Source organism: Haliaeetus leucocephalus, unplaced genomic scaffold (assembly GCF_000737465.1).
Source record: "Haliaeetus leucocephalus isolate CR32 unplaced genomic scaffold, Haliaeetus_leucocephalus-4.0 Scaffold702, whole genome shotgun sequence".
NCBI classification, from domain to species: domain Eukaryota; kingdom Metazoa; phylum Chordata; class Aves; order Accipitriformes; family Accipitridae; genus Haliaeetus; species Haliaeetus leucocephalus.
Genome location: NW_010973138.1, coordinates 4133085 through 4156487, shown reverse-complemented (window position 1 = coordinate 4156487; position 23403 = coordinate 4133085). Strand labels below are relative to the sequence as shown.

General features: G+C 38.0%; 1 protein-coding gene across 2 annotated transcripts in view; it reads left to right on the top strand.

The window, feature by feature from the left end:
• The first annotated feature begins 38 nt into the window (after positions 1-38).
• DYRK1A (dual-specificity tyrosine-(Y)-phosphorylation regulated kinase 1A) overlaps positions 39-23403 on the top strand; it is an 85528-nt gene continuing 62163 nt past the window's right edge. The window contains exon 1 of one of the 2 annotated variants that reach the window (XM_010580331.1): positions 39-114. The gene's annotated coding sequence lies outside the window, so the exon portion shown is untranslated. Of the gene's footprint in view, positions 115-20636; positions 20702-23403 lie in introns of those variants that run through there. The other variant, XM_010580333.1, reaches the window with a different exon arrangement.

Below are 23403 nucleotides of genomic sequence, written 5' to 3'. Positions count from 1 at the left end.
AAGCGCTCTCTCCTCGCCCTGCCTGCGCCCGCCGCCCGAGGGAGGAGGCCTCGACCGGGAGAAGCCGGGCCCGACCGGACCGGACCGCAGGGCCCGCCGCCGCCCCCGGCACGGGTAAGTGAGACGCCTCGGCCGGTGGCGGGGAGCTGCGCAGCGGGACGAGCTGGTGCCACCTCCCGGCCCGGCGCGGTCGAGGGGGGCGCAGCGCAGGGGGCAGCTCCGCTGCCATCTTAGAGAGAGGAGGTGGGGAGAGCGCAGGGGCCCGCCGAGCCCCGGGCCGGCGCCGGCAGGACCGGGACCCGTACCGGGCTCTGGACCTGGCCTCCTTCCCCGCCCTCCCTACCGCCGCCCCCTTCTGGGGCAGGCCGGGCATGGCCGGGGGGCAGCGGCGGCGGCCTCTGCGGCCCTTTTCCCCTCGGCGCCCGGGAGAGGCTGTCGCTGCCGGGTCGGGAAGCGGAGCGGCGAGGAGGGCCGCCGGACCGGCGATGGAGGAAGGGAGCTCGTCTGGATCCTCTCGCTCTTATGCGCAACGCCCTGCGGTGGGCGGGTGCGAGGTCTCGCCCCGGTCTGGGAGCGGGGAGAGGGAGGCGAGGAGGGCGTCAGGAGCGGAACCGTCAGCAGAGCGGGCACCTGTTGTGGTGGAGGCTTGAGGTGCCCCCACCTGCACCCGTGCGAGGGACTTGTGTGGTAGGTGGGGAAGTTGGAGGCCGATGTAGAAGGAGTACCAGTGCGAGATGACTGTCATCTGGGCGGGGGCTGGGGTGGGGAAGAGGAGACAGGAGCAGTTGCGAATAGGCACAGGGAGACACAGACACCTCTATATTCTAATAACTGGCAGCAGTCTTTTAGGAATTTAGCTTTGTGTCGCCGGAGAAATTGGAGACCTCATCTGATACATAGGGCGCTCCTTCTCTGGAGCGGCATTCCCTTCTGCCGCCACAAAATCAGAAAACGCAATTAAAAGTACTGTAATTTGAAATTTCGAAATTGGTGCATTTTTGAATCTCAGTCAGCTTTGAAGTTTTCAGTTTAGTCTGTCCAAAGACTACGCAGGGGTTCTTTGATCATGTGTCTAGATTGCTGCTGTTACTTAGTTCTCCTATTACTCCACAGTCATCGGGGGAAATAAACATTCATTGTTCTTTAAAATTAACAAAGACAGAATATCTGACTACAAAATAAATCAACAAGCATGTTTTTGACAGCCTACTGTTTTAATCTGAATGAGAGTGTGCTGTTAACTTTTGCCAGTAGGTATATGTAGTCACACTGACATGGATATAGTATCATAGAGGGGGTCTGGATTAGTAGAAGTTGACTTGTTTTATTATCGTGTTGGTATTTCATTCTCCTTTCCTTAAGAAAAGGTGTGCGAAGCTGAAGAATACATTGATGATAATCTGGTGATAAATAAGCAAACATTTTGTTTGTAGTAGTATTTAATTATCTGCCTGTAACCAAGCAGAATTTAGCTTACCTCATTGGAATAGTCTGTAGCCCTAAAAAGTTCTGGTAAACTTGTTTCTCTTTTTCTGCCCCCCCCCCCCCCCCCCCCAACCTCTCTAAGTTGGATATTTTTGGAAATTTAATTATACTTTATAGAATTAGAATAATAACACTGAAAATAACTCTGAGTATGAGCTAGTATTTGTTAACTATTATCTACATATATTTGGTGAACTTGGTGTATGTGTATATATATATATAGACTACTTTTGTAGGGAACTCTTCATGTTTTTGGCTTATATGAATTATTTAGAACTAGAGTTTTTATTTGCAGTCTGAAGTAGAATATGTGTGTGATGTGTTAAATTTACATTTTCTGCTGTGAATTTAAAATTCTGTCAAAGTTTATGAAGCTTATCGAGTTTAATGGTTTTTGAATATTCTTTGAGTAAAGCAAGTGTATTTTGTTCAAAAATGAACAAAGAGCACGGCCTTCTTAAATCAGGGAAAGAGGGCAGTTCCTTCTGTTATATTATTGTGTATGCATTTACATATGACAATAGTTTAATATTGTTTCCAGGCAAATAGGTAAGAAAGACAGTTTGTTACATGAGCAGCAATGTTACAGTTCCTGAATCAATACTTGGGTGGATTTAGAACTTGTCATTGGAATCCCCTCCCCCATGTTGGACAGTGACTGCGAAGCCGCAACAAGGATAATTTTACCTAATAGCAGCCAAGAGTTCTCTATTTCAGTGTCAATTTATGGGTAGTATTCTCTTACTTGTGTAAAATAATGAGGTACTCATCAGGAATTTATCAATTTTTCAAGTATGTGGGTTTTGCGTAGACTGGGAATTAACACGTGATGACCATAAATGACTTCTAACAAACTGATTGATAGTTTAAACAAAGTTGAAAAACGTGACTGGTATCTAGTAAAAACTGTATGCCTTGTCTAAGCTTTTAAAGTTAAATTTAATTAGGATGTATTTGCGAACATGTATACCACATTTAAAAATCTTATTCTGATAGGGCCTTGTGAAGGAACGTGTCTGGGTTAACTGTGTTATTAGGCTTTGCCTTGAAGGACTTACTGTGATATTTTTGTCATTTTAGTTCAAATTAGTTGGTCAACAGCTTAACATAAAAAGTCCCTTTTAGTCTATGCTAACATGTTTGAAACTGCACCACCAGGTCCTATGGTAGTATGCGAAAAGACTAGTTAAACGCAGGAAAAACTACCTTTATTTGCTATGATAGCATTTTACAGTTTCATCTGAACCGATAGGGGTGGTGATTTGAAGACTAAAGGTACTCTTACCCAAGAAGCAATTTTGCTGCTATAATTAGATTCTCTTTTCAGAATTCCTCTTAAAACCTCTTTATTTCAGGTGTGTTTAACCCTGGCTGTGGGACTGTAGGTTGAAAGTTGTTACAGCTTATGTTTTTGAGTAAGAATTGAAGACCGGTATACACTTAGTCTTTCCATGGTACTTTTTAATGCCATTTGGAGAACTATTCTCCAAAGTGAAGTAAAAAACTTTCTGATATCTTTCTTTTATGGGAGCATGGGAGACTTGTATAACTTCTGAAATCCTTTTGTAAATAGATCTGTTGTTGTAGAGTAGGATTATTTACAGAGAACTGCTGCTTTTGTCTTTATAACAGAATACAATAGATTGGTTGTTAAGTTTAGAGTTTTATCTTTTTTTTTTTTTTGTATGGGTTTGGTAAGAAACATCCTTTTTTTTAAATTTATGTGATAACTTTTTTGCTAATCAGACTTCAAGAAGTCTAAAAAACTTGATATGTTTATGCAGTGAGACTTCTTTTTTGCTCTAAGACTATTTGAAATAATACAAAAAACCTTTCTGAGCAAATGTGCCTTTCTTGTAAGCTTACGAATGGAGGAAGAAAAGTAAACATTCTGAGAAGGGGCATACTTTTCCTTCCACACCTCCATGGGTCCTTCAAGATGAGACTTATGGGAACTGTAGTCTATTGATGGTTTAAAAACACTGGAGAAACTTTTGATAATTAGAAGCAATTGTAACTTCGAGAAAAACATATTCTGTATGTGCAGTTATCTAGTACTCTGTCTTTGAGGTGACACAATATACCAATAGAATTGCAGTGACCTAATCGTTAGTTGCGTGGAACAATTAATGTAAAAGTTTATAATTGATATCCACTGGTTATCTTTTTCCTTTATGGGGAGGGAAGGTAAAATTCTGCATTTGATTCCGTTTTATCCAAGTGTGACTGCAAAAATAACTCAACTGCTTTTGCTAGTACAAATGTATTTCATTACCTTAGAATAGGTCTCAAGTTCACACTTACGCCAGCTTTATCTGCAGTTTAGCTCCATTTCCCCTAATACATATATGAGTCTTGTCCAGTGTCTGTGGGTGCTTAATTATGGTTTACTTGTCTGAGAGCACAGATAAAAAAGGGGCTTCTCTCTGACTAGAAAGCACATAGTGATGAGACAGGCTAAATCCCATTGTCTTCATAAAGTTTCCTTTCCCCTCTCTCGCTTCCCCCCACCTTTTTTTCCCCTTCCCCTCCCCAATCTCTAAAGGATAGGTGAGTTTTTCCACAGTTGAAAAGGTTGGAGATAGGGTGGCTTCACATGAAGGGTAGTGACGTTATCATATCCTCATTCATTCCAAAAGGTCCTGTCCATAGGATTTGCAAGGAGCATACCCACTGAAGGGGTAGGGAAATGTGGAAGATAGTTCCCAGTCAGCTCTGCTTACATCCCTACAGTGTGAATTCTCTGGAGCCTCTGAAGTCTAGATGGTTGCTATTTCAGTTACCCTGTATGAAGACATAATCAGTTTAATTTCAGCTCTGAATATAGCATTTCTTAAAAGCAGTGAAAATGTTTCTGTAATTAAAATGCCATAAGCTAGCACTTATTTGTAAACATACTCCTTGCAGAGTTTCCAGGGTCTTAGTAGCACTAAATACCTGAAAGTGAAACTGCGTAAATGAAAGTGAAATTAACTCCATTAAGTGTCAGTTTTGTTCCAGCTGTGAGAAACCAAGCTTTCAATTTATGTGTTACGTAAAGCTCCAAACCCTCCTATTCCCCCCCCCCTTTTTCTTTTCCTCCAGAGGCAAATAAAAATGTGTTTTGAGTCAGTTAAAGGAATAGTTAATAACATATTAATATGTCTATGTGTTGAAAAGTTTCCTCTTTCTTTTTAATAACGGTTTGAATGGTGAAATGAGAGGAGTAGAAGTGTACAGGTTGATTTCTGATGGCAGAGTTATTCTTTGAAAACATAATTGAAAAAATTTGGAGTGAATTTCAATGAGTTACTGAAAAAAATCAGACTAGTAGAATGAGTAGTTGGCACAGTCATAGTTAAATACATTTTAATGTTTCACTGACAAGTTCAATTTAATCTTTTAAACCCTAGTGTCCTGAAAACCTTTTGTTCATTGGGTTTTGGCTTCCTGGCTTCAAACACAGGTAGTTAATGTTTTTGTTCATTCAAAATCCTGTTTACCTATATGTGGTCAAATCTTAATTTGTGTTCCTGTGAACTATGTAAATTGCTAATAACTTCTCATTTACTTTGCCAGTGGACCTGTCGCTGAGGAGCCAATTGGAGCATAGCGCATTGCCTTCCTTTGTAGAGGAAATAGTTTTGTGTCCATGCTATTGGTTTAGCGTTTAAACTGAAGGAAGGGGTAAAAAGAGGAAAAAAATATTGTCAGGTAGGGAAGTTAATGTGTTAGTACTTACTCAGTTCTGTATTTTCCTGAACGCTGTGAATTTCCTTACACTGATCTCTGGTCTGTCCAGTTGTAACTACAGCTTTTTTTCCTACTTACAGATGTATAACCATATATATTCTTGGTTTTTAAACACAGTTTTAACAGGACTTACATGTGAAATACATATAGGGTGTGCATGTGATTACAGACAAATCAGTTTCTAATACACTCTTTCAAAATCTGACTGATATTGGAAGCTCAGTAACTTTCCTGGATCGTGTCTGATTCTGGCTTCTTTGTCGTTATTCTTTCTAACTTGTGCATAAGTAGGCATTAATTTAATGGTATGCCAAAAATTGCAAGTTAGTGTTTGAAATATATTGATGTCTTTGTTCATGTTACAAGAAGTGATTGTTGCATGAAGATCTTGGCAGTTTCTCTTTCTGTAGAAGTTACTCATAAATACTAAAAATACTGGGTCATAGTTGTGGAATAACACAGCTGAATGTATATTTTTCACCACAATCTGATGTTCATAAGCTTAGAATTCTGTGTTCTTGTATTTAGGGTGACTTTCCTGTCAGTGTCATAGTATGCCTTCAGAAGTTGAGATTTTTATGACAGGCCCTGTGTAGGAAAATGAGCATTACTGCAAATACTGAACGTGTACATGATTGCACATATCTGTCTATGTCTTCCCACTGAAATCAGATTTTTGCTGAAGTAGAGTTCTATATATGCTATGGCTACAAACTTATATTACACTTTCCTCCCAAATCAGAAGCACTAGTAGGTGCAGTTCTGGGGAGAGGTCAGTTAACTATGCAGTTACTACAGCTTCATTTTGAATGTTGCTTGTATCTCTTCTCAAACTTTTCCTGATGGTTTATTGTTTTTAATACACACAGTGTTTTACAAACTTAGTTTCTAAGTGAATTAATGTCTTCTGTGAACTATGTCTACTAGAGACAGCATCATAAATGATTCATTTATGTTGAAGGCTGAGTGGAAAGAGTATATATGATACTGTGTTATAAACCATAGTTGAAGTTTGCATTATAAGGGCATAGTTAAAAATTGCTTGGTTTTGCATTGCTATACTACTTGGATACCTTAGCTGGGATCTAATTTCCATTTTGTTTTGTACTGTACAACATGAAGTATTATTTCTTTCTCTGTTTAATCAGGATTTCATGACTTTGAGATGCATACTCATTCATTCCTAATGTTCTTCTATGTAGCATTTTTGTTACGGCATTGTGTAAAGGCATACGTGTTTGTGGTTTGTTTTTTCTTCTGGTAAATAAAAAGGGTTATAAGTTATTGTAATTTGATAGTCTGTTGTACAAAAGCTTAATGGTAGAAGGTCTAAAAACTAATAATCTGGAGGTGTGAGTGGAAATCATTAATGATATCTGATGTGGTCCTTACAAGAGGGTTTATCTCCTGTATTTGTAAGATTTGTTTGGGGATATTTTCACCTGTGTATATTACACAGGGTGCAATCATGATTTGCAGTTCAGAGTGTCCATATGAGTCTACTTTTAGTCTTTTTACCCATCAAAACATTCATTTACGTATCTCTATGGAGTTAAATTAACCAGAGTCATGTTCACAGCATGGACATTTTAAAACTTTATGAGCTTAGTTTTGAAACCTTCAGAAACCCAGTTGCACATGTGGAAACAGATTGTTGGAGTACAAGTACTTGGCTGCCTTACCTTAGTGGTTAAGGATAACACTGACAACTTTTGTTGTCATTGTTAAATTGGGGTTGGCTTTGCTTCATGTGATGGGGACTAGAAACTTACATAATGCTTTTCTCATGTAAGGAACCATTAGAATTGGAGACAGTTTCTAAATGTGGATTTGAAGGTAATACCTAGTGCCCCTTTACTTAATTTGCATACTGCCACACAATTGCAGTAAACCAAAATACAAGTTTTTGCTAAAATATTTCTGTCTCCTTTCTTACAGAAGTTAATAAAGGAAGGAAAACATGTTGGCCAAGTTATGTGTCATATCTTGAGTTCTCTGTTTTAAAGTATAGTTTAAAAAAAATAGGGTTTTTTTCTCTTCTTATAATGCAAAGAAATGGTTCTATACCTGCATAAAGCAGGTATATCATCCTGGTTTTCTGCTAGATGTTCTTAACCAGCATCCAGTTATTTCAAGAAATGAGAAAACAAGTTCTGCCTATAGTTCACAAGGTTCAAGTATCATCTTTTGAAATCATTCTCTCTTCTGCACAATTTATAAAAATGCTGCTTCTCTAATTGAACGGAGATATTTTAAAACATGTTTGTTTCAGTTTAGCTACTGTTCTAATGAAAGTGAAATATAAAAGTAAAATGTATACAGTGATACACAGGGACCTTCAGCTCAGTGTTTTGCATGTGAAAGAAAGGAATGTACGTATGTGACAAACTGACATTTTTAAGAGGTCTTCTGAAGCTCTGCAGGTGTATGCATGTGGTGCTTTGCATTTGGAAACATTACAGATGATCAGTGACCTATGATCAGTCTGTACCCATGATTTGTGTGCCTATAGACTACCAGTATTTCTAAATGTTTATTAAACAGCTTTCTAAATGTTTATTAAAAAACATGTTGAGATTAAGGAAACGCCAAATTGGAGTAGTTCATGTCATTAAATATTGTCCTAGTACTGAGAAGTTCATGGCAGACTTACATTCTGAAGCATAGGAGTTTGTGTTTTGTTTGGTTTTTTTTTTCTCTTTCCTCTCACCCTTTCCCCCCTTCTGTCCAATGTAATAATTTCTAGCTCCTAATAAAAATTTTTTTCTTCTCTTCCCCCCCCTCCCCCCCCCATCAGGGACATGTTGTGATTGAGATCAGTAAATAATTTTTTGTGTGTGTGAGAAAGATTTCCTTGGCCTTAGTTTAAATTTGTTGCCCTTTAGTGTTTATTTCCAAAGTCTGTTAAGAGAGAAGGGGGACTTAATTGACCTTCCTGATCTCATTCATCATTTTGTATGTCTTTATCACTAATTTTTTTTTTTTTACTTCAAAACTGTCATCTAGACCTACATAGCTAAAACAGTATTTTGTCATACTATTGGCATCACTCTTTTGTAAAGATTTTGAGTCTTGTAGTTCCTATCTAATTTTACTGAAATGTGAGAATATGCAATTATTGCTATACAAGAGTTTGAATATGGGATGAAGAGTTTAATTTTTAGACTTCCATATTTGAAAAATTTTCCTTTGGTATTTTCTGATATAGGATTCTTTATATGCTTTGCTTTCATTGTCTTTCTCTGGACTACTGCTACTTTAAAAAAAAAAATCTTAATTTTAATCTCTGTATGTAAAAGCAAAGTTTTGTTTGCATAAAACAAAACAATCTGAGATCTGTGGCTTGAGGTGAGGTGGAAGCTCAAGATACATTTTTAGCAAGCCTACAGTGGGCCCGGAATACTATCGAAGTTATGTGTTAGTCATTATGTATATTCTGAAACCTGTGAGCTCCGAACTTGACAGTGCAAGTTTATTTATGTATTTGAGGAAACAGGTATGCATTATATTCCATATGTTGTAAGCACGGTCTGTTGCCTTTTATTTTAATCTTGAGTACCTCTGTAGAGTTGCATTTGACTTCATTAGTTAGTTCCATAAAAATTCCCAAACTAAGTCAAGCACTCAAACACTGACAAAATGGGAAAATTATCTCTTGGTTTTTTGGTGGTCTGAACTATCTTTCATCATGCAGTAAATAATTTTTTTTTTGAGATACAAGTTCTTAATAATTGCACACTGTCCAGACCTTGCACTTGGTTTGTGACTTTCTTATAGGCTCATGCACAGATGTACCACTTTAGTTTCTTAATCTAGCAAAAGCTAACATCCTCTTCCAGCATCTTGTGGAAGAGAAATGTTTTTCAGTGATTAGGATCTAATGTACAGAAAAAACCCTCCACCAAACCTAGAAATGTTTATGTATCTTGCTTATTAGCAGCCTAACCTAAGGCACTGAGTTCCTGTTTTTTGGGGTGGGGAGAGGAGTTTCAGAGATTTTAGGCATTTTGTATAGCACTTAACTTCATGTTGCTTTCCATACAGCAGTTTTTGCTTTGCTAACAATAGATAAATACGTGTTACTAAGCTGCTTTTTAGCAAGGGGAATGAAAGCAAAAAGGTAAAGTGACTTGCTCAAAGTTACAGTGATGAAATGGGTGGAGCTGAGGTTAAGGGGTTTTGTGTCTTATGTCTTCATAGCAGGATGCTATGTATTTGCAGTTGCATTTGACTTGAGTTTATTTTCCTTCTGCTTCGTAACTCAGAGAAGCAGTCTCTTAAGGTTGGAGAGTGACTCAGCATATCCAGATAGAGGTCTGCTCAAGGAATTTAGGATTTGTTTAGAAATTTGGGGGAATTAGAGCTTGAACTCTTTTTTCCCAAAGGGAATTTGCTTGCCTTTAAAAAAAAATAATTTATTTTTTACTTGCAGTCTCTTTCCCCATTTGATACGCATACCTCAATTTTGGGAAGAACTGATGGAGTATTTCAGTAAAAAGTATCATTTATGGTATAGTTGGTATTTACTGTATAGCTTTGTTTTCTATGTGCTATCCTTCTGATGTATGTGATAAGCATCTGTTCAATGAATAAAATAACATTTGACTGTGTAAGTAAAGATTGTGTTGCAAAATACATAAAAGAGACAGAATTGTATATCAGGCTTGCCTTAAACATTTCTTAACTTAGTCTGTGATTTTATGACATTTATAAAAGTTTTTTTCACATGGAGGGAGAAGGAGTCATGTATGGTATTTGCCCAGTTCGTATGATTGAAACATCTCCATCTTATTAGTACAGAAGCTCCCAGCTCTCCTACCTGATCTGGCAGGGCCGAGTTCTCAATCTTATGGGTCAGCCACTTGCAAGTGAACAGGTCAGGGAACAATGGGTTACCTGTGCAAGTGTAGACTGGGTGCGTAAACCACACTTTGTATGCTTGGGTTTGGTTGGCTTTCATGAGGGAAAATTGTCTAAATGTCTTAAATGTGACTCTTCTACAATAATAATCTGTGTTCTAGTTTCAGCTGATTGAACTTGTCACAGAGTGTTTAGACACTGGTGGGTAGTAGTGGCAGCGAAGGCAAGCAAAGGGACAGAAGCTGATGAGTAAAGACTGAAACTATTGGTCTTCTGCTACTGTACCTTCTTAAATTTGGGGGAAATTTGAGAAGACTTCATTATCTTTTTTTCATCCAGATCAATTCCATCTTCTAGCATGAGATAAGACCGTAGGCTGGTACATAGTTTCAGTCCTGAAAGAATGCTGAAGGGCGGCACAGCAAAGAACAGTATATTCAGAGAAAAACACAAGCAAGCTTGATTGTTCTACCTGCTTTTCTTCTACCGTAAACCATTTTCTCCTTCCACACACTCAAATCTGTATATGTTTTCCTGGGGCCAGTGAAAATTACCTTGCTCTCCCCAAAACTGTACCTATGCCAAATTTGAAATGATCAATAAAAATGAAGCAAAAAGATGAAAAGCAACAACTCTTTGTTTTCATGTCTCATCTACCAGGGGTGCGGGACATGCACAGTATTTAATCTGATGATGTTATATGTGTTTGTTTTACAGCGCAAGTATTAGCAAACTGATGTGAAGTTCATGCTGCAAGATGTAGAGGCACTGAAGCACTTTGAGGGAAATTGTTGAAAGAGTTGTTTTAAGGCAAAATGTGCAACAAGGAGTTCTTTGAAGGCAATTACTGCTTAAGCAGCTCCCCTTCTCTCCAGATTCTGGCTGCTTGTTCCCACCTGCTTTGTGTTGGCACAGCTGTTTGTAAGACCAACCAGTGAATCAGACTTGGAAACCAAGTTGGCTGAAATATATAATTTTATATATATAACATTTGGGTGTGTGTGGGGGTGGAGAATCGGGTTACTTTTCGGTCAGATCGGTTCCCAGACCCAGTACACTGTGTTGCTGCTCTGACATTTGACAAGATAATGGAATGGTTTGTGTGGGTGGACAGGAGCAGGGTGCCTAGAAGAGGCAGGGGTTGGTTAACTGGCTCTGATAGCACTGTTACTTAATGGAGAACATAATTCTGAGGAATTTTTGCCACCCCTCCTGTAGTAAATCACTCTCCTGTCAGTCGCTCTCTCTCTCTGTATGCCCCCCCCCGCCTCTGTCAGACATCTGCTTGCTATCTCAAACTTCCATGCTTATTCCCTCTCTAATGTTCCCACTCTGATGCTGTCCTGCTTGTGTGCACTCTTAACATGTGCTACCACAGTCTTACTTGATAGTAAGTTCTCTCTCTAACTCTCGTGCTTGCTGTCTAACTCTTCTACTTCTGATGCATCTGTTTTCTTGCACTCTTTTAACTTCTGGTCTTCCTCTAGTTATTCCTCACTCTTGCTCACTCCTTTTTACAATTTTCTAACTTCTACTCATGCCCTTTTTCTCCCATGTCCTTTCTAGTGCTCAGTCTCTCAAGTGCCTCTTTTTTGTCATTTGCTGTCTCTTGCTTGCTCAGTGTTTTGTCCGCTTGTTTTTTCTCAGTTGTTCTTGCTTTCTCTTCCCCCCATAAGAACAGTGCTTTTGAGGAGGAAAAAAAAAAAATCCATGTTTTAAAGACTAAAACCTCTTAAGATAGCCAGGGTTTTTAATTATCTGGTTTTTTTTCCCCAAACATTACCACAAAAGAATACAATATATAGATTTCGTTAATCTCATGTACTTCTGAAACTTTTACTTGAATTCGGTATTGCCTTAAGATAGATTTGCGCACACAAAATATATATTGTTCCAGTTTTGACAAACTGCAAGATGAAGTTTCTAAAGTTAATGTTCTAATAAAAGGTATTTTTCAGCTGTCTTTATAAGATGTGAGCATAGGTTATTGATACTAGAAGCTAAATTGCAGAATAAAGATGCTTAGTTTTCTTCTTCCTGCTATACAAAGGAGACATGAAAAAATGTTTCTCTTGATAGCCTGGTTTTAACATAACCACTAGCTGGCCTGGTCATGTTAAAAAACAAACAAACAACTCTTTTGCAAATTCCATGCTTGCTCGTCCTCTTAAATAAGTGACCAGAGCTGCTGGGATTATGCTGTTGTTTCACTTCCACGTATTCAGATACCTAATATTTTTGTTCAAGTTACTTAAATTTGGTTGATAATTATTTAACTGTTAGTTGGAAGAGTAGACAGGAGTGCTTATTCTTTAATATCTGAATCCCTCCATGTTTTAATATCCATCCACATTTTAATAATCCAAAATGACTTGAAATAAAAACATGGAAAATTGGACAATATACTTGCTCTTTATAGCAGGAAAAAAGTAATGGAATTTTTCTGCCCATCTCCTTTGCTTATCCAAGCCTTTGGATAGACTGAGGGCAGGAGCACCTTAAGTACCTTGCAAGGCTTGCTTTCTCCATGCAAAATGTGATGGACAACATCTTACTTTTGCATTTTTATATGAGAGTGCACTTAAACATATCACTCTCTGAGCCTGCAGGGTTTTTTTTTTGTTAGGCTAGCTGTTCTAGGTCAGGTTATGAAGCAGCCTGCTATCAGGATGTACATAGTAGGGCAAACACTATTCTAAATTACAACAGTTGTCTTTGGAGGTGTTCAGTTGGTTCCTTCTTGGTTAGTAAATAAAAGTATTACTCATAAATGCTGTATCCCTTCAGTGGCTTGTCTCATTTTTAAAATTTGTTTGTTTTAAATCCCATCCATCTTCTCTTCTGCTTTGGGTCTTGTTCCAGTCTACTCTTCAGTAAACTTTGTTCATCATGCTTGTTTTATGCCTGGTTTTTTTCATGGCTAAGGACTTTTGGCTTGTGATAAACAATGTGGCGTTGCACAGTTTCTAGGAGTAGTTGAGGTTCCTTAGTCAAATAATGGTTTAGCTGCTTTGATGTTTAGTGCCTGTCTTTCCCCCTTCCATCCCCTTCTTCAGCAATCCACTGCAATTTTCATAAAGCCTTGTTTCTCTTTTTCTCTAACTTGCTTTGGGTTGACTATTTTGCATTTCAGAACTTCCCGCTTTGGCTGTCTTTGTTGCCCTTCAGGTTGTCATCCATCTCCTTGACACCTTCAGGAAAGGGAGGAAGACTGCTCAGTGTTTTCAGGCAGTGTCTGTGGCAGATATAATCTGTACAGGTTAGCATGTCTCTCGCTCTTTTCTAAACACAGAGGCACCATGAAGAACGTCTTCATGCTTTCTAGTAATTCCTGTAAATCCAGTATGAAGCTAACTTGAAATATTTTGAATAAAAATCTCACTGAGCAAAAAAGGGAGAGTAGGCCTTGGCTGCTAGATCCATCTTCCCTCGGATAGATTCAGTGTAGCACCACTGAACTCCATAGAGGTCTCTTTCTCTTGAGCTCTGAAGCTATTAAGTCTCCTTTATATTCAGTTCAAGTAAAGTGTCAAATTAGCAGTGTGGAGTTCTGGCTTACTTCCAAAAGTGCTGCTTTCTTATTAAAAAAAAAAAAAAAGTGTTGGGAAGAGGGAAGTTCCCATTTTGAAGCCATTAAATGTGATTTTGCTTCTAACTTATATGGTGAAGGAGGGTGTCAGTGTAGTGTATGGTGTTATGAATTGGGACAGAGTTCTCTGTTGTGACCATCTTGATGACTACATTGTCATGTTCAGTGTTTCCTTTTTGCCTTGCGCTGGAAGCTGGTTGTCTGAAGGGCTATAGAGAGGAGTCTGTTAGGCTGTAGTCGGTCCATTTGCTGCACCTGGTATGAGCTCTGAATCTTGCTTTTCTTATCTTTTTTGCTATGCCCCTGTGATTTTATACATTGCTCTGCTCTTTCAGATGTCCCTAGAAAAATTGTATTCTTCTAAGGATACCTCTGCTGGCATCATCCACAGAGTGTGTCAGATCACACTCATGACCTTCTTGTTGAGCTCTTTCACAACATGGGGAAAAGAGCAGGTCTATGTCAAAAGTTACCTTTTTACAGCAATCTTTCTTAAAAGCACAGCACATCATTACATGAAATACACCAGTTCAGTAATATTAATAGAAAATTAAAGAAAAAATCTGCTGGAAAAGTGGCTTTGTTTTAGAGTCTTTCCATCTAGCGAGCTGTTGTTGGTAGTCTGCAAGGACTTCAGTGGGACACTAAAGATTTTCTTTCCTTTTTATTTCCTGTATACCTCAGATGTGGTGATCCTGAGTACTGTTTGGAGGTCTGTAAGGTCAGGATTTAAAAGCCTCTTTTTTTTTTTTTTTCCTTAGTTGTCCTCATTTCCTTCCTGCAACCTGCCTTATTAAAATCATTTTAGGAATTTTTATCAGAAAAAAAATGCTGCAGGAAACCAAACTCCTCTGGTCAGAAGCCTAGCAACTTCTGATGCTGGCAGAGATACTATCAAATAATCAGAAAGTTGTATAATCATAGCATGTCCTAGAATTACTTTAATGGATAATTTTGCCAAAGTTTTAGTGCAGCGTCGTCGTCTTGAAAAATGACAAGTAACTCAGAGAGCATTAGATTGATCAGTTTATACCCAATATTCGGATGCTGGACTTGGTGAAGTTCATATAAACTATCTCAAAGGTTCAACTTTTTCTATTTGGCCTCATAAAAGTCTAGTTAGACAAAATTAATCTGAAAGGCCTCTGTTAGAATTTTCCTGGGCTTTTATCTCGAGAGATGTCTTTTAGACTTTTGCCTTATGACTACCATCAGAGAATATTCAAAAATGAATTCCATACCTCTCCATAGTGACTGTACTCAAAAAGGGATTCAAAACAACACTATCCCAAGTTGACAGACTAAGCTTGAACTGCACATTCAGGACCATAATATAACACAGTTATTTTAAAAAAAAATTGTCCTGAGTTCTTTAAAATCTTCAGTACATCAAAAAAAAAAAGAAATATTTATTCAAATAATTTGGCATCATCTGTGTGTGTGAGAAAGCCAGTAAGCAAACCTGAAAAAAGTTGGTTTTCTTTTGGGTCAATTAGTGCTAGAGCAGTGAGGATTGGGAAGGGGAGGAATGTGGGCAGAACAGTCTCCCCCCCTCCTTGGCCATTTTTTTTTTTTTTTAGCAGAAAATTGTTAGATTGGCTTAGCAATCATGTGCTACTTCATCCTTTGCCTTAACCTTCTTTTTCTGTTCTCTGAGTGAAAGCAAACTCTCATATTTGTTGTAGGCTAAAAAGGTGTGTGTGTGTAGGTAGGCATATATGTGGTCAGTTACTGAGGATAAGCTGACAGAAGGTAACTTGTAAAGGTGGTTGTGAATTTGAACTCGTAGCTGTCAAATTCGGGTTGAGTTACATTATGGCAAGGTATCTGCAACCTCTTGTCAGATTCATAAAATCTTTTCCACACCATAAATTCATTGTCTTCTGTATTGATAAGCAGGAGATAATGCAGTTTTAATGGTGATTGACAATCCATTCTACTTGATGAAAATGTTATGGTTTCTTGGTCTTTGAAGGCTTTCAAATACTTAGAAGTTTTTGTGGGGTATTCCATACATTGATGAAGGCTTGGTGAGGAATTACTGGATGAAATTCTAAAGTTATGTAGAAGGTCATATTAGATTATGAATACGTTCTGGGCTTAATGGTGTGGTTTTTTTGGTCTAGTGTTGTGTGGTGGTTTTTTTTTTTTTTTTTAACTTACAGCAGAAAAAGCAATGATTTTAGCTGGCAGAACAAGTGTTCTAGAGTCTCCATTGAGCTATCTAACCATATTTTATAGAGGTATAGAGCTGTCATGAATGTTTGATGAAATCTCTATTAAATGTGATAATAAATGTACCCAGTAAAGCTTTTGTTGGTTGATGTGTACCCACTGTCTGTATTGGCTCTTCTCCCTGTGTGTGCATGCATCTACATGCATATATGACTTGAACAGGGTGTTTGAATTCTTCTTAATGGATTATAATACCATTTAAAACTCAGCAAAATTTTGCAGCCTACTACCTCTGCAGTAGTATCTTGGTACATCTTGGGCTATACCAAGATTTGCTTCAATATTATGCTTAACAGCAGAGATGGCGGCTAACAAGATAATAAAACAAGACCTCAGAGTTTTAACTCTGAAAAAGAAGGTATTTTGACTTCATTACTAGATTATATGAAAATTTACTGAAGTTCATTAATTTATCTCCTCCTTCAATGAGAGTTTTCTAGGTCAGTGGTTCCTTAACCAGGGAATAAGGCCATGATAAATAAACTACAGGTGGAACTTAAAAACCTGTTGAATTATGTTAAGTTTAAAAATATTATGTTAGGATGATTCATATTTTGTTAAAAACTTTTGGAGCTGACAGTGATCTATATTTTGAGAAATGTTAGGGGTATAGTTCTGGAGTGAGTGATGTGAGGAAAATGTGGAATCTTTATTCATGTATTTATTTACTACATTGAAGGAACAAAGAAGGGGAAAACCCATTTGTGCATTTTTTTGTTGATCTACTTTGGAGACTTTTCTTTATCATAGTATTGGAGTGCCTTGTGTTGTTATATGCATTGGAGATTACCTCATGAGCACGATACAAGAGTTACAGTAGTTTCCTCCTTCAAAGATGATTTATGAGACAGAGAAGAATTAAGCTACGGCCCCAGAGGGACTTGTAGCCCTCATCATTGCAACCCCTACCTCTTTGGTGCCTGGATGTTCCAGGGGAGTGTGACATGGCTGTTTGATAGTAGCCTGAATTGGATCACAAGAGACTGTCTCTGTCTACTTTCTCCCTTGATTAGGCATACTTACAAGTTCTCTTCGTTGGCATTTTTGCTTTACTTTTCTACGTTGGGCCATCTTAAGAAGGTAAGCACAAAACCATAATGATTTAAGTAAAGGTAAAAACTTTACTGCCAATTTAGCTACCTAAACTGTTCCATCATGAGGTGGAAGAGTGCTAGGAAGATAAACCTTGTCTGTGACTTGCTCTTTTTTTTATAAGTAGTAGCCCTGAGTTTGGTCAGCTTGTGAAGGCATACGCTTGGTGGGAAGTTATGTTATGTGGCATAAACTGGGCTAACACCTTTTTTGGCACAAAAAGGCCCATTAGCCTGTTAGCCTTTTTGTTCTAGCTTTAAGTTTTTCTTACCATTTGCTGAGCCAGTTCAGTTTACTAAACTGGAAGGAAGTGAATGTGACAAAGATGTGAATGGTTTTTAAGTGGGTCATAGAGTTGGTTTGTTTTACTGTATATTCAGTGTGAACGCTGAAGCTTTCCAAGGAAGGGGGCACAACTGTGCACCTGAGAGTTGGGAAAGAGGGAGGGGGACTGCTGCCCTTCCTGGCAGTCTAGTGTGTGCCTCAGATGGAGAGAATCCGAACTGGAGTTCAACTCCAATGAGAATACCTAGATCACCTGGCTTTTCAGATGTTCTTGGCAACTGTCCTCGAGTCCCACGTAACCAAAAAATCATGGGACGGAGGGAGAGAAAAGGAAACATGACTTTCCAATCCAGTGATTAGTGTGCTTACCTTAAGGGAAGAGGAAAAAGAAACTTTCTGGGATTTAATCAGTGCTTACCCATTTTACAGGAAATGGCTTCTGGATAATGTTTTATTTTCTCAGTGGAAAGATATTATGTGAATTATGGAAATGTAGCACAACCACCAAGTTAGGAAGATAGGTGAATAAAATGAAGAGGGTGTGGGAGAGTACAGATGGAACATAGAATACTTTGTATCAGTGGGATTATATTCTACTCACTCTTCAGTTATTTAAGGGGCTTTAACACTGATTTTTTTTTAATAGTGAAATTAGGTTAACTTTCTGAAGACTTAATCTGTTAAATTGTGTGTCTTTGCATTTGTTAATTCATATGTTGAAATACAAATACTCTGTGATGTTTTTGAAATTTATTTGTGTGTATGTAGTAAGTGCAGTTCGTAAGAAATAGATGGTATTGTGCTTATGCTGGAGGTGTCTTGAATTTTGAAAACAGTGCATTTCTGTAGCTCCTCTAAATTGGGATCCTAAGATAATAGAAATAATGTTCCCTATGTGATTGCTGCAGTAATCCAAAATAGAATTAGTTTTGCTTTAGAATTCAAGTTTCTCTGCTACTGTTACGTTGGTCAACCTGAGCCTGAATTAGGACTTAAACCATATCGTGGAAGTCTGTAGATAGACTGGGACATTGAAAGCTGAATGGTAAGGATGCTGGATTTTACTGTGGTGAAAAGTTTGGTTTCGTTCATTTTGCTTTCCAGCATCAGAGAAGTTTGTAGTTGGCATGTCTGATTAAATTTATTTCTTCAAATTTGTTTATGTAGACTATTATGAGACACACAAGCTTTATAGAGAAAAGCCTGTACACATTTCACTTGGGTTCTTGAAGTAGAGTTGGGGTCTTATTGCTATGGGTATCAAACCAGATGTTAGCTGTGGTCTTCAAGGTGCTCTGTAGCAGTTTGGCAAGAACTATTAGAAATACTTTAGCTAGGTTGCTCTTAAATATACTGTATTCTTAGCCTATCCAGCAAACCTTATTATAGATAGCTAAAATTTGTGAGCTCTCTACTTCTGTCTTTCTGTGGACAAATGTGGTCTGTTTAGATAGTGAACTTTTTAGGTGAGGTTCACCATTTTACTGCGTCACACAATGCGTAATGCAATGAGGTTCTCCCTCTGTGAGCAGAATGCCCTATTCATTACCCCAGCACAGTCCTAGAGCATGGCTGCCTCACTTCCAGTATCAGTATTTGCACTCCTGGCCCTGACCTAGGAACTGACAGTTTCAAAGGTCCAGAACATCAAAGACTGCACAAAAATGCAAATGAAGTTCTCTGTGATCAGTAGTATTATGCAGAATATAGATGTGTTAGCTGTGTGCATGTGCTAGAAAGAACAATTAGGTTCTTATTTATGTGTAGATTTTTAAGCTGAAAGTCAGACTCGGGCTCTGGAGCTGTGCAGAGTCAGCAGAAAACTGATCAAAAAAGGTGAATATTTCACATCATGCTAAATTGCAGAACTGACTCAGCAAGACTGGGGCAGGTGCCAGCCATGGTGCAAGAGATGGGCCTGCGCTGAGTGGTTGAGGGCATGGAGGGGTGTGGGTGGGAACACAGCAGCCAAATCTAAATCAGCTTTGGCTTTTGGGGAACCGCAGCCTGAGAATTCTTATTTTAATTAAATAACTCAGTTTATTCACCATCAATGTTGAATGCATCTGGTTGTCATGGAGCCTGAACTTGACCACTGTCAATTTTCAGAGCTATTGAACTTCATATGAACTGCTATCTGAAAGCATGTTGAACAAGATTTTTAAACATGATGTTTCTGTACTGACATGTCTGGCAAAAGCTGGAGCTTTTGGGTTCCAAATTAAAAAGAGCTGGAAGAGTAGTTATGGTATATGTAATTTTGGAAATAAGGGATTCCTCCTCTTTTTCTTTAAAAAACTTTTTACTTCTCTTTCCCATAAGTGAGCTTAGGATCCCAGTTACTTTGTCAGTATCCTGAAATCCTAGAAGTAATCCTAAAATTCCCTTGAAGTGCCTTTTAACATTGATATATCTAATTAAAAGACAAATCTGAGTTCTGTAACCAAACTTAAATTGTGGGTATGTCCCCATTTACTACAATTGCATGGCTGTTCCATATTCCATTTTAGTACTATGTTTGGGACATGTAGAAAAAGAGAAATAATGCACTGGGACTTTGAGTTGGGCAAACAGAGAAAAAGGATATCCTTCCACTTTGAAGAGTGTGTTTAGAGTTACTTTTAGGAATAGGCATTTGTGAGCCAAAACTGCTTTGGTTGCTGCTGTCAACCCACTAAATCAGTCTCTTCCCTTGCCTTTCTGGAGAGGCAGTGTGTACCCTATTTCTGAAGTACTCGAGTTTGACTATTTTAATATAAACGTGAAGCCTGTGAACTTGTCCTGCATAAAAATCATCACCTGATGATAGGACAGACTGTGTCTTGTCTATTTCCCTCAGAGAAGAAAAAAAAAAGAGAAAGCTTAAAGCTGAGGCCATCCTCCATGGCAGGCTTCTTAAATGATTCCACTCTAGATACAGTAATTTTAATATTTTTTCCTAGTGACTGGTGAATTTACCATCAGAATGATGTTGTGGCTGAAGTCTTGTTGGAAAGACTTATGATTTGGCTAGCTTGTTGATTGATTTTTAAGGGCTAGAGATTTTTTTTTAGAGAAGGTTTATATTGAGTTCTGCAGGATTTCTGGGATGATTATGTATTTGTAACTGAAGACATTTCTTCCTTTTTCTGCTCCTTTTAGATGCAGTGGCTCAGAAACATCTCTGAACAAGTGTCCTGAGAAAAACCCATCTAAGTGGGTGAATTCTTATAGATGCATTAAGGAAAATTCTGATGTTTGAGAACTAAATATTTTCATTAAGTTCCTTTGGATACAAGCTGGAAGTAGACAAGCTTCACTTTTTCAGCCTAAACTGAAGCTTGGGCAGTTACATCTGATTTATCATGTTAAAGCGGAAAGGATATCAGCAGTACTTCTCCATTATCACTTTCCGTATCAGAAGTATACCTGCTTTAGCAGAAGGTATGGGGATTTATGGGGTGAAGTCTGGCTGAAGACCCAGGCATATGGTTAACATGACCAGAGAGTACCTAGCTATGTGTATGCCTATCCAGTCTAAATCTCCTGAATAATGAAAAGCAAAGGTAGATTGTGGCATTGCACTTGTCAATGGGAGCTGTCATACGGGAATCAGTTGAACAGCAGTTAGTCCATGGTGTGTTTGAAAAGGTTAAAAAGTATTTAAAAAGGCAGACAAACCAATGTATGGCTTAAGCAAGCCACTTACCCAAAGTCTTACAGGTAAGCACCATCTATTTATGGAGCTACCCAGCGGTTTACAGTTGTGTGTGGTTGGTTGGTTGTTCTTTCTTGCTTTCTTTTTTTTTTTTTTTTAATTTGGAAGACTATAGATGTGCATATCTCCATGTATTAAAATATTTTGGAAGCCTTCAAGATTAAAGGTGCTACTGTTTCAGGGCAATGAACATCTAGATTGTTATAAATGTACTTGAAATATGTAACTTTAGATCATCTTTGAAAGTAACATTGGAACTATCTGCTGCCAAAGCTGAAATGGAGAAGTAGTCTTATTTCATTTAGACGTATGATAGCAGCTCTGCAGATCATTTCCTAGGAATCTGTACAAGTATTGGAGTGTGTTGTGGTCTGAATAAGATTTACATTCTTTCTGTTTTTGATCAATTCTGTTACAGTAATGTTTACTGAAACATGATGATAACCTATTAATTTATTAATTTCTGGTTCCTGTTACATGTATGTTGCAGCATGATGGAGTTTGTCATGCTTCAGAGAAGAATTAAAAGGGGCAAAGAAAAAGCAAACAGTTAAAATAAGGAAATAGTAATGATGTCAAAACCCAGTAACATCTGAATTTGGTATGGGTGGGTCACTTAGAAAGCTGAAGTCTCTTAAATGTGTCATAATATTTTGTTTAAAACCCTGGTAGCTGTGAAAATACTATACCATTCAGATGCCCATTTTATTTTCTTCCCTTGCTTGGAATTCCTTTTTTTTTTAAATAGCTGTTTCGGCAAACTTTTGGACAGGAACTCTTGTTTTCCCCTGTTGAAAAATAAGATTTTATGTTTTCATCGGTATAAAGGCATTGCAGTTAAAGTAGTCTGTATTTGCAGGGAAGAAAAAACATCCTACCTCCCATATGTATGTAGTGTGCATGTGCATGTGTATCTATACTTAAGTATAATGTGCATCTAAGCTCTTGCAGTTTTTGAGAGGTGAAAGCATTACAGTATACATTGCTTGTCGGGAAAGCACTACAAGTGCTGTCCCAACTCTAATCTAGGATTAAAAAGTTGAAGTAGCTGCATCTGAGTACCCTCGCTTGCCAGGTCTCTGAGAAGTAGTCTGTTTTGTAAATAAAGGGTACAACAAAGAATGGAAATAGTAGTTAGTGACCACTAAATTGGAAGAATAGTAAGCTGGAGTAGGATCAAGATTGTAGTAAAGATCTGTAAATTGAGTGATGTTTGGACATGTTCTGTGGAAGTTTTAGGCGTTCCTTTAATTCTTTGCTTGCTTGCTTTATGGCTGAAAAAATCAACGAGATGTAGGAAGGTTATACTCTCTTGAGACTTTTTAGGTCTAAAGTTCTAAACTGATGAATGCAAACATATAGTGGCATGTGTTTTGCTTTGCATTTTTAAAGTTCTTTTCCCAACCACAAGGAACAGGAACAGTTTTTGTAAATGAAATGATCAATCTTTTTGAGGACACCTATAGAAAAATCTCAGCTCTGAAAAGCATTTCACAACTGTGAGAGCACATTACTCTGGGTAAACTAGTTTACAGCCCTCATGGATGTTCTACTTTAAATATGACTTTACTCACACACTACTTTTTAGTTCATGTCTAACATATTAACTAAAATGGCTCTATTTCTGGAAAAAAAAAATTAAATCCTTGCTTATCAGATGTCACCTTTTAAGGAAATCATAGGTAGTATGTATGTGTTAACATCAAAAAATTAGATTGTTACATACATCTATTTTTGTAAGAAGACATAGAAATAATTAAAAAATACCTGGATTTCATAAATATCCTTCCTTTTCCTGGAGTGCTGTTGTCTTCATGCTTATGTAAATTTGAGGTAGAATAATTTTCAAGAATCATGTAAATTGGACTTTAGTAATCGCATTTGTACTCAGTGAGGCCATTAAACAGTACAGAAGCAAGTACTTGGTTATAAGATTTCAGTGCCATCCAACAGTTGTGAATGTTTTAGCTGGTATTTCAGAGGATGGGCAACTCCTGCTGTAGCATCTCTTTGCTTCTTTTGGTTGGGCGGGGGGGGGAATGTAAATACAGTGGCATGACTTTGCTGTTCCAAAGCAGTTGAAACGTAACCACATCTGTTTTGCTTGACGCTATTAAGTGGGTGGAAAAAAGAACAACTCCCCCCTCTAATTTGTGGTTCCTTATATGGTCAGTATACTGAAAAATATTTTAAGTTTGTGCTTCTAAAATTAATGTTTTTAGTCAATGAGTAAGAAAAGAAACATATGCAAATTATCTAACAAATCTCAAGTATTTGAACTTTTATATTAGCATAAGTGTGGGGTTTTTTCCTCTCTCTTTCTCCACCACCCCTCCCCAGTTGTGTCAGTTTAATTCCTCCTAAAACCATAGTCTTTATTCTGGGGTCACATGAACAAATATTTAGAAAACAAATCCTGAGTTGTCTG